The 15,586-nt window shown below is 41.5% G+C and overlaps 1 protein-coding gene and 1 long non-coding RNA gene across 2 annotated transcripts in view; one reads left to right on the top strand and one right to left on the bottom strand.

Annotated features, from left to right (window-relative positions):
- Positions 1-8,725: 8,725 nt before the first annotated feature.
- VEZT (vezatin, adherens junctions transmembrane protein) overlaps positions 8,726-15,586 on the bottom strand; it is a 75,081-nt gene continuing 68,220 nt past the window's right edge. Inside the window, exon 13 of the transcript XR_009725119.1 lies at positions 8,726-10,087. The gene's annotated coding sequence lies outside the window, so the exon portion shown is untranslated. The remainder of the gene's footprint in view (positions 10,088-15,586) is intronic.
- On the top strand, positions 10,463-13,636 carry LOC133211127 (uncharacterized). The gene is made up of 2 exons (XR_009725120.1): positions 10,463-10,673; positions 13,330-13,636. It is a non-coding gene; the product is annotated as an uncharacterized LOC133211127 (long non-coding RNA).

The following is a 15,586-nucleotide window of genomic DNA, read 5'->3' on the forward strand; positions in this document are numbered from 1 at the left end:
TAAGATCTACCACCTGAGTTAAGACTTTGTCCATAGCAGGTCAGGGGAGGTGACTCTACTTAGGACTAGTGAGGTCATACCTGGTGTACTGTGTCCAGTTCTGGACTGCCCAACACAAGAGAGACACAAACATGCTGGAGACAGTCCAGTGAAGGGCCGTGAAGATGATTAAGGGACTGGAGCATATCTTCTATGAGGAAAGGCTGAGAGAGCTGGGTCTGTTCAGCCTGGAGAAGAGAAGGCTCAGGGACATCTCATCAATGTGTGTAAATACGTGAAGGAAGGGTGCATGGAGGGTGGAGCCAGGCTCTCTTCAGTGGTGCGCAGTGAGACAATGTGGTGCGCAGACAGAGAGACAATGGGCACAAACTGAAACATAGGAGGTTCCCTCTGAACATCTGGAAACACTTTTTCACTGTGGTGAGGGTGACCGAGCAAAGGGGTTGGACTAGATGACCTCTAGATGACTAGAAGTCCCTTCCAACCTCAGCCAGCCTGTGACTGTGTGATTAGTTTGCACTATTAATTTTCCATTTCAGATCACATAGCAGATGAGTTCGAAGTGCAAACCCACCATCAGTTACCAAATCAATGCCTATTTTGTCACTGATTCCAGCAGAGTTGGTATATTTCAGGAATGGACCGCGTACACCTCCAGAAATTATCTGGCCTTCCTCTGCGACCCTTAAAGAAGGGCATAATTCAGCCTGCAGATGCTCTCCCAGTTACCTCCGGCATGCAGAGATCACGAAGGAAGAGGAAGGAGAACAGCCAAGTTCCAAAGTCAGAAACTCCTCTCCTTTTAGATCAAATGCAGTAGGCTCCTCCTTACAGCATGCAGCAGTAACTGTGCTCTTATCCTCTCAGGTAAATGATGGGGAGAAGGGGAGTAGATGAAAGGACTACTTTTCCCCCAGGTGACTGTTCCTTTTATGATTGCTCACTTATGCCACACAGTAAGAATATACAATCTTTTTCCATTAGATGTTGCCATCAATACTTCAGATATTTCATATATCCCTGTGTGGTACTCTAAAAGCAGCAACAATAATGAAGCAGCAATTGTGAATGTTTGAAAAAATGCCCATGTTAGATCTTGAAATATTATTTCAGCAAATAAGATTAATTTTTTTCTTATTATCAGCTAAATTTGTGATAGTAACATCCACAAAACTCTCTGGTATGCTTCCCCATACCAGATTTAGGAAGATGCAAGCCCAGTGTATCATGCTCTTGAATGATGCTCTGCTCTTCCAAGTGCCACCACCTTCCAAGTATAATATGTAGGAAATTTGAGCTTTCTTTTCTAAGAATTTGTTTAGTCATGTAGTCGTGTAGTCATGCTATTTTGCTTCTTAAGAATGTGTAAGGGAAGGAGGGAATGTGTAAGGCAGGAATGGAGGGAATATTGTTCTCAGCATCTTTCCTGAGTCCTTTCCTTTTCAAGTACAAGATGGTCTGTATTTGATTGCAAGTTATGTTGCTAGTCTCAGACAAATGTCTTTCTATTCAATCTATTAAAGCTAAGAGGCTTGCAATATCCTTAGCAATTCTCTGAAACTTGATTTCAACCATCCGTGGCACATCTTGCTAATGTAAGATGCTTGTCTGTTTTGTTTTGCCAAACTTTTACTTACTTGCAGTTATTTTCTCATACAGGGCTTCTGTTTTACTGGATAGTAATACCAGATCAGAGAAGCTGCATATGAATCACTTCAATGACTAAAAGAAGGAATGTAATGTATGCCATTAATTCGTGGAAGGGAAATCTAAGCTAAGATTGGACAATGATGACTCAATTGTAAACATTGATGGTAGTAGTTTACTAGCAGTTAATTTCTGAATATGATGAGGTAGTTTACCTATGCCTCCAAGCCATTACACCGTTGCACAGGATGCATTGAGTCTGGATCAAAAGCAGTAGTAACTTTTCAAACCTATGTAATCCACAGCTGTCATTCATGCTGTGCCTACAGTTTCTCATAAGAGTAAAACAAGCTGACATGGTTTCTCACTGTATCTTTGGTGGTGCAAGGTTCCCTTGTGACTTTGAGTCATTTGCTTTTATTGATACATTTTCTATGGGTCAATAGCAACACTTTTTTTACAGGCTCAATTATGTCTAAAACCGAGCAAAATTAAAGGAACAAGGTACTTTTAATTTCATTTGACTCTCTGTAGCTCAACTGATTAAGTAAATATACTGTAAATTTCAAGTATCTTATTACTGCTCCTAAAGTGCTGAAACTGTAATCTTGTTTTACATATATCTGGAACTGAGAACCAAAATTCTGCGCATTCTCTTGATGTCTGAAATCACTTACGGTCTCTTTTCCCTGATCCATTTATTTTTCCTTTCTTGCCTTTTGTTTTCTGCTGCCTCCAGCACAATATACCCTCAGCAAACATCTAGCCATCAGTCAGTTGCCAGCACCTATACCAGTCAGTTGCCAGCACCTATAATAAATGCTTGGAGCAATGCAGAGATATTCTGGCTGCTCCAGCCAATGAGCCAGCTTCATTTGGAGCTCAGCTCAGATGCCTCTATACAAATGCCCGTAGCACGGGGAACAAACAAGAGGAATTAGAGATGTGTGCATGTCTACAGGGGTATGATATAATAGGCATCACAGAAAGATGGTGGGATGGGTCCTATGACTGGAGTGTTGGAATGGAAGGTTACAGGCTCTTTAGAAAAGACAGGCTCGGCAGGCGGGGAGGGGGAGTTGCCCTTTATGTTAGGGATAGGCTGGAGTGTATGGAACTCTGTCTGGGGACTGGTGAGCAGTTAACAGAGAGCTTGTGGGTCAGGGTTAAAGGGAAAACAGTGATGGGAGACATTACTGTGGGGATCTGTTACAGACTGCCTGATCATGAAGAACCTGCAAATGAAGCACTCTATAGGCAGATAGGAAAAGCCTCACGCTCACAGGCCCTCATTCTCATGGGTGACTTCAACCACCCTGACATCTGTTGGAATGACGGTACCGCCCGGCACAAGCAATCCAGGAGGTTCCTCGATTGTGTGGAAGACAACTTCCTTCTGTAAGTAATAGAGGAGCTGACAAGGAGAGGTGCCATGCTTGACCTCGTGCTCACTGACAGGGAAGGGCTCGTTGGAAATGTGATGCTCCAGGGCAGCCTTGGATGCAGCAATCACAAGATGGTCGAGTTTGAGATCCTCAGGACAGTGAGAAGAGCATTCAGCAAGCTCACTGCCCTGGACTGCAAGAGAGCAGACTTTGGCCTCTTCAGGAACCTGCTTAGTGAGGTTCCATGGGATATAGCCCTAGAGGGCAGGGGGGCCCAAGACTCTTGGTTGGTATTCAAGGATCACCTGCTACAAGCTCAGGAGTGTTGCATCCCAACTAGAATGAAGTGCAGCAGGAGGGCCAGGAGACCTCCTTGGATGGATAAGGAGCTGCTGAGGAAAATTCAAATGAAAAAAGAGTTTTATAGAAAGTGGAAGCAAGGACAGGCGGCCTGGGAAGAGTACAGGGATGTTGACTGGGAAGCTAGGGACCAGGTTAGGAAAGCTAAGGCCCAGTTAGAATTAAACTTGGCTAGGGATATTAAGGGTAACAGGAAGGGATTCTACAGGTACATAGCAAATAAAAAACAGACTAGGGACAATGTGGACCCCCTCAGGAATCTCTCGGGTGAACTAGCTACACAGGATTTGGAGAAGGCTGAGGTTCTGAATGACTTCTTTGCCTCGGTCTTCACTGGCGAAGGCTTTGACCACACCACCCAAGGCTTGGAAGGCAGACACAGGGACTGTGAGAATGAAGACATTGGACCAAACATCCCCAAATACAGCAGCAAACTCCCCATTAACTTCAGAAGGCCACCAGGGAGGCCTGTGGGCTATAGAGTCTCCTATTTTCTTTTTTTTTTCCTCCTAGTCCAAACCTTTCGTAGGATTTGCTGTCACTGAGGAAGTTGTATTCCAAAGGTACCATCATGTAGAGCAGTGTGGCAGGTTCTTAATGATGACATGATGTCTGCACTAGAGATGGGAGCGTAAGGCTCTGGAACTTGGCACTCCTGCCTGCTTTGCAGGATCAACCAACCTACAGAATTCCCCCCAAAATGTCAAAGGACTTCTCAAACAAATTAGTCTTCACCACACTCCTGAAAGACCAACACAGATAGCACGTACACGTGAATATAAACTGAGTATACTACAATCAGCTGTCCGAGATAAGAGGTGCCTATGAGACCTTCAAATTATTAGGGAGTAGACTTTGAAGTCTACTGCTGGCTGTTACCACAGCCTGCCTGGCTGGCTCATCTAGTTAGAGCACAACTCTCTTTCTCCTGTTGTCTTCATTTCAGAGGCTGTGTTTTTGCTGAGCTCCACAGCACTTATGGTTACATCAGACCTTAAGAAACACCTGAAACATTTAGATGACTGAACGCCATAGATAACAGGGGATGACTGACCCTAGGCCTGTCATTTATAGAGATGGTTTTAAATTATTCTTCAATCTGTACTTGACTTATTTGACAATCTAACTTGACAACACTTCCCCCTATGTTTTCTATTCCTAGTGGCAGGGACAAGCTGTGGGTCACATCCCAGGCTGCTTGTCCTGCTGTGCTTCAAAGGATTATAATTGGGGAGGAAGGGAAAACGTGCAGGTGCAGTAATCATCAGATTCCCCATGTGTCAGACCTGGAGTATGATCACCTCATGAACAATCAGATGTCCTTTAAGGAGCAGATTATAGTGGTCTGTGTCTCATCTCCATAAACAAACAAGGATCCTAGTGAAGACAGCTGTATGAAAGAAACAACAAGAACAGAAGTATGCCTTGGGCTCAGGTGGGTTTTATCAAGCAGTAGATAGTTTTTCCAACACGTTTCGAACTTTGCAGAGTGTTTTTGGCATAATTTTCTGTTTATCTTGTTTCTAAACTATCTGAAAAGTTGTCTCATCAGAAATGTCTATTTGGCACCAACTCCAAATATGTGCTCTATGGGAAATTTAATATTAAAGAAATATTTCCAAGGTGGAAAAAAAGTTTAGAAATGCTAGGACAAGAAGGTCAAACCTTGATTGGAAATCCCTAGATTTGAGTTTTGTGGAGGCTTTCTACCTCTGTGGCACAGTACCAGAAAATCATGTGGGATACATATGTGGCTACTGTGGCATTGCAAGGATTAATAATTAATAAATTATAATAATTTATAATTTATATATAATTATATAATTATAAATGGATAATTAAAATGATAAATAATTAATAAAACCCAAGGATTAGTAACCACCATAATTTTTTGCATCAGTTGGGCAGAAACCTGTGAAAGAAAAGAAGAAAAGAAGAAAATAAAAGAGAAAAGAAAAAAGAGAAAGAAAAGAGAAGAAGAAAGAAAGAAACGTCATGTGCTTTCCAGCATTCTGAGAAGTACTCTTTGCAAATCAGGAAAAAGTCTAAGGTGAAACATGCACTGAGGTTAGTCTTAAGTAATGTATAGCTTTCATTTGTGGACTGGGAACATTAGGATTTCTTGTAAGAGATTAGTTCAGAGGTGGTTTATTCTATTGAAGTTTTGCATACAAAGAATAAGTTTTGTGTTTTGAAATACATTTTTGTTGTAACGCTGTGAAGAGAGGATTCTCCAGGTCTTGTTTGTCTCTTGTGACAAGCTGCTCCCTCTGTTACAAGCTGCTACTAGGCTAAGAAAATGCGGTCTTGTTTTCCATTGCACAGAATTGCATTCTGATTGGTTTATAATAATCCTCACATCCTTCCGTAAACACTGACACAAACACTGCTCAGTTTGGTTGTTTTAGTTACTTTCTCTCAGTAGGGGAGAGCACCTACTGATTGGTGTTCCACTGTTCTTTGTTCACTTCCTAATAACAGTAAGGAACAAGTACTGTTTCCTGTGTTTGCTCTGTACATTTTTAGTACGGGACATGGCAGTAGAAGAGAGGAGCTTTGAAATATCCTCTGATTTTAGCTACTGTAATATTAAGGCTATTTCTGTCAGTTAGGAATGAGCTATTCCTGCAGAAAGGAAGATTTCTGTACATGACACTTAGCTATCTGTGATCAACTTGTCTGTCCACTGGGTGACACCAGCAGCCTATCTGACATCACTTAGCTGTGTATCGCACCACAGAATACATGCCTGAAGAAGATTAAATTCTTAACCACACAGCTTCTTTTTTTCCTGGTAATATCAATAACATTTTCTTTCTTCTCTGGTGGCAAAGGCATATAAAAAATTAGGAAAAACGAAATGCAGAAAAACCAGAACTTCTTCCAAACCTACTACATGTAGTTTGCAAAGCTGAAGAAGACAAAGCGAGAAGACCCTCTGCAAACTACACGCTGTACTGAGGGCATGTAGAAAAAGATGAAGTTAACATGCTTTAGTATGAATGACCCACAGTTACTGGTTAGCACAGTTAGGAAGTCAGGTAACCAGTTACAGAGGTGCAGTGTGATTCAGTTCCAGGTTACATTTTTTTCATTCCCATATGGAAATTATTATTTTTGCAAGAAAAATCAGGATAACAAGCGATTGCTGTGGCTGGTGCAGTGATGAACCCTTAGAACAGCTCACAAACTACTTCTGCTTTAAAACTAAAGACATGTTTTGGTTTAGTTTGTTGGGGTTTATTTTCTTCACCTGTAATTCACTGCTACAAAGATTAGCCACCAGTACAAGTTCAGTTTTGGTCAGTACCCAGACACAGAGAGACAGAAAAGACCCATGAGGAGTAAAACCTGAAACCTAATTAGCCTATCAGCATGGTCTTAATTCCTGCTTTCAAAAACAGAATGGTAAAGGCAAGGTGGCTAGTTCTTTTGCTTGAACAAGAAACTAGCCATTGTTTAAGGAAGAATGAAGTTTGGTTTTAAAAAGAATGTGTTAATAGCCCTTTCTATCAATGTCTCTCAGATGGTAAATAATCAATCCAAGCAAACAAAAGGTCCCCAAGGTATGAGCCTATTTCATCTAGTTACAATCCCTAATGACCTTTCAAATGATACAGTTAACATCCTATACAAGATGGAGCTGGAATCTTCTCTGCTGTTTTCAGGACCTGTTTTCCTTTGCTGTTTTCCCATCCTCAGGCAATTTCTACTCAGATTCATGCAGCTTTTACCATGCTCAATTAGAACAGCTTTATCTACCTAAAGCAGTAGCAATTCAAACCAGTTTCAAGCAGTTCAAAACTCCCAGCAGTTCCAGCTCTCCTTATGTTATCTGCATGCACAAGTGACTTGCAAAGACCAGGAGAAAGATAAGAAGCTGTCAAATGCATCTCTACCAGAAGTCACAAATTGGAAAGGGCCACAGTAATTTCCAGAGCAGCTTAAAAGCTGAATAATATTCAGAAGTTCTGGAACCTAAAATAGGCTATAGTTCTCTTATGTTGCTGAAGAACTGGGATTGGCCTGATTGCCATTCAGAAGTAATAATCAATGAGAACGAAGTAACTACATTTTCTGTAGTTCTGAAAAGCTGCCCATGTGTCAGAGATGGCAAAATCCCAGGTCACACTTGATTGTCTGGTCACAGAGAGCTCCAAAAGGATTGCCCAGTCCTCAGCACAATCAGGTGGTGTGTGAAATTCCCTCTCAGTAAGTGCAGAGTAATTTACATGGGGAAAAAGAATCATTTATACAGATGCAAAGACAGACACAATAACTCCTAACACTGAAGTAAGATCTAAGACGCATTCATGATACATCCCTGGAAACTTCTGTATCAGTGCTCTGTGATGATCATAAAGCAAGCACAAAGTTAGTTAAAGGGTAACTAAAACATTCCTGAGTTTCTGGGACACAGCACATGACTGTGTTCACCACATCTCATAAAAGGATATACATATGGAATGGCTCTTTCTATAAGGAAGGACTAAATAGGGTAACTTACAAAAAGGATTAAGCTGAGATATAAGAAAACTTTATAAAGCAAAAATGGTGTGGCAAAGGAATATGAAATAGTTACTCACTATTTATTAAAGCACAGGAATGGTCGGGCACCAATGAAGAGATAAGCAGCAGATTTAAAACAAAAGGAAGTTCTTTTTCTCACGCACATCATTAAATTGTGGAACTCTGCCACAGGATGTTGTGGAGGCCAAAAGCATAAGTGTGTTCAAAGTGGCATTAGATACATTCCTGAACGCTAGCTCCATTGGCAGCTATCAGATGTGATGGCCCAGATACAGCTTTTGGTTGAGGAAATCCCTGAATTTTTAACTGCTTATGGTTAATACGGGTCACAAAGAATAGGGTTTTCTCTTAAATGCTCTTGCACTCCTCCTCCAGCCACCAGGCACTCACAGGGACAGGATACTGGATGGGTTAGATGAGCCTTTGGAATAATCCTGCACAGCTGCTTTGACACAAGTATGTGCAAGGTTGTTGCTTTTATCAGGGTTAAACTTCAATGGAAGGATTAGGGGGGGGAAATGCACAGAGTTCATGAGAAGAAGTTTCCTTGTCTCAGCTGCATATATCAAACAGTTTTGTATATATTTTAATTAGCAAAGCTTCAATAAAGCAAAATCAATATTCCCAGGAAGGTAAGGCCTCCTCAAACTGTGTTAAAGTAGGATTAAAATTTCACTTAATGATACATGCTCTCTTCTTGAGGCAGAGAAATGATTTCCACTGGTCTGTGGGAATTTCCTCAGATGATCAGGGAAAAAAACTTCAAAATGAAGCACAATTATCCTCTGTGTCTAGTGAATCAAAACGCTACCCTTGGTACCCTTAGAAGGACAGAGTCCATCCTTAATTTCCTACTAGCGTAACTGCTGTTCAGCTAAACAAATACAAGCGAGTTGAAGAGAAAGGGTTCATGGCCTTAAAGAAAAAGTTCAAGATTTAATGAACATGTTAGGTAAGAAGGAAATGCTGTATGATATTAAACTTTTGCTTTTAGACGCCTTTCTGTGTGTTATTTTTGATGACTCAAACGGTTTTACAGAAGCATTACAATAACTTAGTTGCTCCTAGGGCAGTTGCTTCTCTCTGATTGTGGCATGTACTTCCTGCCATATGGACAATCCCACTCTCTCCCCCTGCCCCCCCATCGAAAGATCTTCAGCCAGGACTTAATGCCTGTGCCTTCAAAATGTTAGGGAGCTGTGTGTTTGAGGGGCAGGAGGCAGAAGGGAACCAAAGGTTTTATTTTATTTGGAAGAAGTGGCTTTTCAAAAACATTGTTTGTGCTGAGTTAAAAGAATAAAACCACCAAACACCAAACATTCTTGCTGTTCTCTTTCCCATAGGATTTTCATTCCTTTTTCTTCCAATGCGGATGTCTTTTCTATGTAGTTTACAAATTTATAATCATACATTATTTGTGAAGAAATTACTAGGATAACAAACATATGAACCTAACAATAACAGAGCATGGTGTGCTTACATATATACACATGCAAACACACACTGCTGTTCCAGTTTAAGAATGAAGCCAATATAGTTTTCATCTATGAATGATGGTTAAATATCATGCGAGCTAGCTGAGAGCAACTGCCATTGAATGATTACATTTCTAGATCTATAATCATCTCTGGATGTGACTGAGCACTAACAGCACAGTTCTTAACAACTGCATTTTTAAGTGTCAGACTGACACTGGATGCAATGGAGAGGAGAAGGCAACTTAGAGTCAAAACCAGAGCCATGAGTCTGGAAATGTGTTCCTGCGCTTAAAGAATGCAACCTGAGCTGTGAAAGATACATTTACTTAGCTCTCGCTTGCAGCCTGGACATGTAGTCACAGATGGAAAGTGGTAGGTTTAGAGTCCAGTTCATTAGTCCAGATTCTCTGTTTATTCAAGATAACAGCAAAGGTAACTGGCCTCTCCAGCAAGCAGCAGTGTGCCTGGCTTGTGCCATTGCTAACCTGTTAAGCATGAAACACAGACAGAAGTCCCTCAAATGCATGAGGAAGCTAGAAGAGGGAAAATAAGAAGGAAACCAAGTGGGAAGGTGAGAAGGCTTGCCCTCAGTAATGCCTGCTGCATTTGCCATTAGTGGTGAAAGTCATACACACCTATCAACAGACACCTGTGGAGAAATCAGCCATTCAAGCATAGACGCAAGGCCTAGGATGAAGAGCAAAAGAATCGGTGATTTTTTTCCTCTTAAGAAGTGAATATGTACAAGACTTCCAGAAAAGCTCACATGAAACACAGTCTGACTTTAACCTACCCCAAGCTTCCCCTTCCCCAGCCAGTGTCACAGCACATAGGTTTGAGATGGGAAATGTAATTAAGATTTCATTAAATCTACTAGTGACTTTTGAATTGCAGTTCCTAGGGGAACTGCAGGATGAAAATATTGAGAGAACGTAGCAATAAGCGGCAGTACACATTTATAACTGGTTGTACCAGTCAAACTAAACTATCAGTATGAGAAACTTCACAGATGAGGCTTCTATGATTCTTCTCCCTTGAAAAATAGAGCATTGCCCTGAAATAGGTGAGAGAAAATTACACTAATGCGTTTCACTCCACCTGACCTCAGGATCCAAAACATTTAAAGGAAGGCTGGGCTCTATAATTGCATTTGCCTTGCAACCCTGCCAGTTTCTTAAGTGCATTCATTATAATACAGACTGAATGATTTGAGCTGATTCTGCAGCTTATCAATTGGATGGAAGGAATTCATGCCATTAAGGCCATTCCATGAGTTTGGATTTCTCTGGAGTCTCATTTTTCTCCAATAAAAATAATGTTTATGAAATGAGCCCAGGATGTGGAATCCCTTATTTTTACATAGAACCTAGCAATACACCCAGCAACTGTTCATACAGTTTTGTGCTGGAAAGGCCATAGTCAGGAACTTACAGGATAATTGATCTTTATGCTTCTTTTATTCTTGACTTCTTTGACTAAAGAAGGGTGTTGGTTTGCTCCCTGTGAGGTGATAATACACCTGTTTGCTTATTAACAGTAAATTACTCAGTAATCCAAATTATTTAGTCAAGCAGCCATCAAACAATAACAAATTTTTGTTACTGTCATCTTATTGAATCGGCAACTTTTGTTTTCAGCTGGGCCTTTAGTTAGGCAGATCTTCTGCAATGACCGTTCTTCATTTCCTTTGTAGTCTGGAAACCTCAAGAGGTCACCAGCCTCGCCATTTTCACCAGTACAAAATCAAAGATGTCAGTGCGGTGACAGGAACAAGAGGCAGTACAGTCCAAACAGAGCTGTAGGCATCTACAAAGCAGACCTTTAGACCTGAATTGATTTTCTAAAGTTTTTCACAGCCCTCAAAGAGAAACAGGCACTTCCACAGTGCAATCAGTCTTCTTCCAAAGTATAATGGAAGTGGGTCAAATGAATCACACGCTGGAAGTACCTGTTTCTCTCCCATTGGATTCAGCTGTCAGTGAAGTGAATTCCACTCTTGCTGCTTAACCTGCTTATAAAGACTTAGTGATAAAGAAGCCACAATATCCTCACAAAAATATGTCTGAGTGCTTTACGCTCATATTGCTTGACAGTTTTTCCTATTTTATCTTTTCTTCCTGTAGTTAAAGCCCGGTATTTCTTGCTCTGTTCATCATAGACATAGAAAACAGACCATTCTCTTTCTTTCTATAGCAGGTCATATTTTTATGTCCCTTCTGTCTCCCATAACTGTACTCCCACACTCAGAGATCATGTCTGTATACCAAACAAGCACAGGTTACACAACCTTTACAGAATCCCAGAATCCCAAGGGTTGGAAGGGACCTCAAGAGATCATCTAGTCCAACCCCCCTGCAAGAGCAGGGTAACCTAGAGTACATCACACAGGAACTTGTCCAGGTGGGCCTTGAATATCTCCAGTGTGGGAGACTCCACAACCCCCCTGGGCAACCTGTTCCAGTGCTCTGTCACTCTCACAGTAAAGAAGTTCTTCCTGATGTTAACGTGGAACCTCCTATGCTCCAGTTTACACCCATTGCCCCTTGTCCTATCACTGGATATCACTGAAAAAAGCCTAGCTCCATCATCCTGACACCCACCCGTTACATATTTGTAAACACTGATGAGGTCACCCCTCAGTCTCCTCTTCTCCAAGCTGAAGAGACCCAGCTCCTTCAGCCTCTCCTCATAAGGGAGGTGTTCCACTCCCTTAATCATCTTTGTGGCTCTGCGCTGGACTCTTTCAAGCAGTTCCCTGTCCTTCTTGAACTGAGGGGCCCAGAACTGGACGCAATATTCCAGATGCGGCCTCACCAAGGCAGAATAGAGGGGGAGGAGAACCTCTCTTGACCTACTAACCACACCCTTTCTAATGCACCCTAGGATGCCATTTGCCTTCTTGGCCACAAAGGCACATTGCTGGCTCATGGTCATCCTCCTATCCACCAGGACCCCCAGGTCCCTTTCCCCTTCACTACTTTCCAGCAGGTCAGTCCCCAACCTGTACTGGTACATGGGGTTGTTCTTCCCCAGATGCAAGACTCTACACTTGCCCTTGTTGAATTTCATCAAATTTCTCCCCGCCCAACTCTCCAGCCTGTCCAGGTCTCGCTGAATGGCAGCACAGCCTTCTGGTGTGTCAGCCATTCCTCCCAGTTTAGTGTCATCAGCGAACTTGCTGAGGGTACACTCAGTTCCCTCATCCAGGTCGTTGATGAAAATATTAAACGGCACTGGTCCCAGCACCAACCCCTAAGGTACTCCAGCTAGTCATAGGCCTCCAGCTAGATTCTGCACCATTGACCACAACTCTCTGCCTTCTTCCTTTCAACCAGCTCTTGATCCACCTCACTACCTGATCATCAAGCCCACGCTTCCTTAGCTTATCTATGAGGATGCTGTGGGAGACAGTATCAAATGCCTTACTGAAATCAAGGAAATCCACATCTTTCTTTATAGGTCATATTTTCTGGAGCTCTGGTCATTCTGCTTGCTTTCCTGAAGATTCTTGCTGGTTGATATGTATTTGACCACTCCAGTATTGCTGAACTTACAAGTTATACTTTATATTTCACAGGCTAGATTCCTATTAGCACACCCCACAATGATTACGAGTTGTATGTCATCATCAGCACAGATAATCTATACCGTGAGAAGGACAATGCAACCATCTTGTTGGTACACTACCAGCCCAAGAAGGGTGGTACTAAAAAACCCAAACAGATAACAAAGTTTTCATTAAATCTGGAGATTAAATTTAATGAACTTCAGCGTAAGAAAACATTTTTACTTGAGCATTTGAATGTACGTGCACATATACACATGAATCTGTCAAGCTGCTTCTCTAAGGGGCAGTTTGAATCAACAGAACTGTTTCTATAATAAGAACATATGAAGTTTGCTAATCTGCAAGAAATATTCCTAGACAGAAGGAAGAAGGAAATTAACCTCGAGAATGACCATCTTGGTCAAAAAAGACAGGAGAGAAGAACTTGTGATAACTTGCAGACAGCCCTATTTTGCTCCTTCAGTCAGCTGGAAAGATTCAGAAGGGCACATAAGGGGAAAAGTATGGGCTGAACTCCCAAAACCCCTACTGTGGATTGCTTAATGTCTGTGTTTAATAACTCAAAGTTCCCTTTCTCTCAAAGCCTAAAAGGAATCAGGGCAGAGATATATATGCTTATAAACCCAACCTATTGTTGCCAATAATAAAACATTTTTATTTTGACTTTTTTTTAATGTTCTGACAAATGACTGCTCTGAAGTTCACAATTTCATTAGTATTAAAGTTCATCTTTGACCTTTCACCTTTTTATGGGGAAGAGCTAGTCAGGGAGAAAAAACATCCCTCTTTGCCCTGGCTTGCTTATTATGACTCCCTCAAGAATTTCAGTCTGAGGCTATTTGCCAGAACTATGTTTAGTTCCGAGAGGAGGAAAAAACCTTCCCCCACTCTAAAATGCCGCCATCCAAATATATCCCTTGGGTTTCAGTGAAGACTTGGGTTTTGAACCACTCTGGTTTAAATTTACTCCAGTAGAAGAGCTTTGCTATGCCAGTTTATACGTACTGAGAAAAGCTGACATCCAGAGCTGCTCACTAATGAACTTCCTTGTTGGTGTTTTAGAAGTGAACAAGCCAGAAAGATACCCCATAGAAGATAAAAGTTCTTATTCATGGCATAAAATTCCAGCCTGTGAAAGTCACATGCTGCAGAATGCCATAATGGGAGTGACAGGAATTTGAAAAACACTGGGAAACTTTGACTGGTAACATTTATGTGTTATGCAGGCAAAGCAAAGCTTCAAACATACCCGAATTTTATGCTTGAAGGCACAAATTTATTGCTTGTGGTGGAAGGAATAATGAAATTCCTGCATGTCATAACATCACAGAGTTAACCAGGTGAATTGTAATGGAGAGGGCTACAAGCTTCTGACAGCAATGGGGATTGCCAGAGGCAGCTGTCTCATTTATATTCCCTTAGAAAAGTTTCAACGCATTGTGTATTCATGTGTCAGATCATCTTTGGAATAGATTTATCTACCCCTTCTATCAGCCTCTTCATGTACAATTACAGAACATATGTATCTGAGAATAGCAGTGTTATTTTCAAAACATTCTGAAGGCAATCCCACAGTAGCCAAAGGTTCCTTCCCTATTGCTTGTTGGAGTTTTCATTATTAGCCACATTGAAACACTAGGAGCTGTAAATGAAATAGAACTGGTATGCACCCCACCACATTTTGGTGGTAGGATAATGCCAGTGGTTAAACAAAGCCAACATGAGACAAGTGTGTGTTGCTTCCTCATCCATGTGGAAGTGAAAGGCACTTACATGGGATAACACCACACATAAGGGCTTGCAGCAGCAAGAGGAAGCTAATTCATATGATCTGTATGGGGAACCCAAAAGCTGGAACAGACTAAGGAATGATGACCAAACCAAAGCACAAAGCATATGGAGCAGAGTAAGCAGTAAGCTGGGCTGGAGGTGGCGGGAGGTTTCTTCTCTCATTCTCTGTGCTCCCACCACATGCAAGGAAAGAGCATGCAGAACTGAGGGAGAATGATAATAGAGACATACAGAAGTATGAGAGACTGGAGGTCAGACTGGGAGGATCTGGAGAAATATAATAGAGAAGTAAGACCAGCTATAGGAAGCAAGGTGAGGCATTGATCATGAAAAAAGTAAGAAGCAGGAAAGGAAACATATGTACGAGGAAGAAACTGGAATGAGAATAGGAAAATCAAGAGTGAGGAAAGTCAGAACAAATGAGTAACAGTTTGCCTCAAGGGAAAAACACACAGACATAAAGGGTACATGTAGCCAGAGAATCAGTAGCTGAGGCCAAATGCATTTCCACATGCTGACATACACTCAAATCTGTACCTTAAGGAGAACTTACAGAATTCCCTTTGTTGTGATGCTGATGCTGTTCACAATGCCGGATTTAAACAAGGGAGCGGAAACATTAGGGTCTGTGTCATAGTGTAACATGTATTAAACTGTTCATCACTTGCAAACCTGCAGTGCTGTGAGCGCTCCTCTCACACTTAGGTAAATAGAGCTCTTCATAGGAATGAGGCAAGCTGCTTGACTGGAAGAAAAATATTTTGGAGCTGAGTAAAACTGTGCCATCATAATAACTTTTGCCTATAAAACTGAAAAATGCATGATGT

This window comes from Neopsephotus bourkii, unplaced genomic scaffold (assembly GCF_033783945.1).
Source record: "Neopsephotus bourkii isolate Nb327-2 ecotype Australia unplaced genomic scaffold, CSIRO-AGI_Nbou_v1 NB_567, whole genome shotgun sequence".
Taxonomy (NCBI): Eukaryota; Metazoa; Chordata; class Aves; order Psittaciformes; family Psittacidae; genus Neopsephotus; species Neopsephotus bourkii.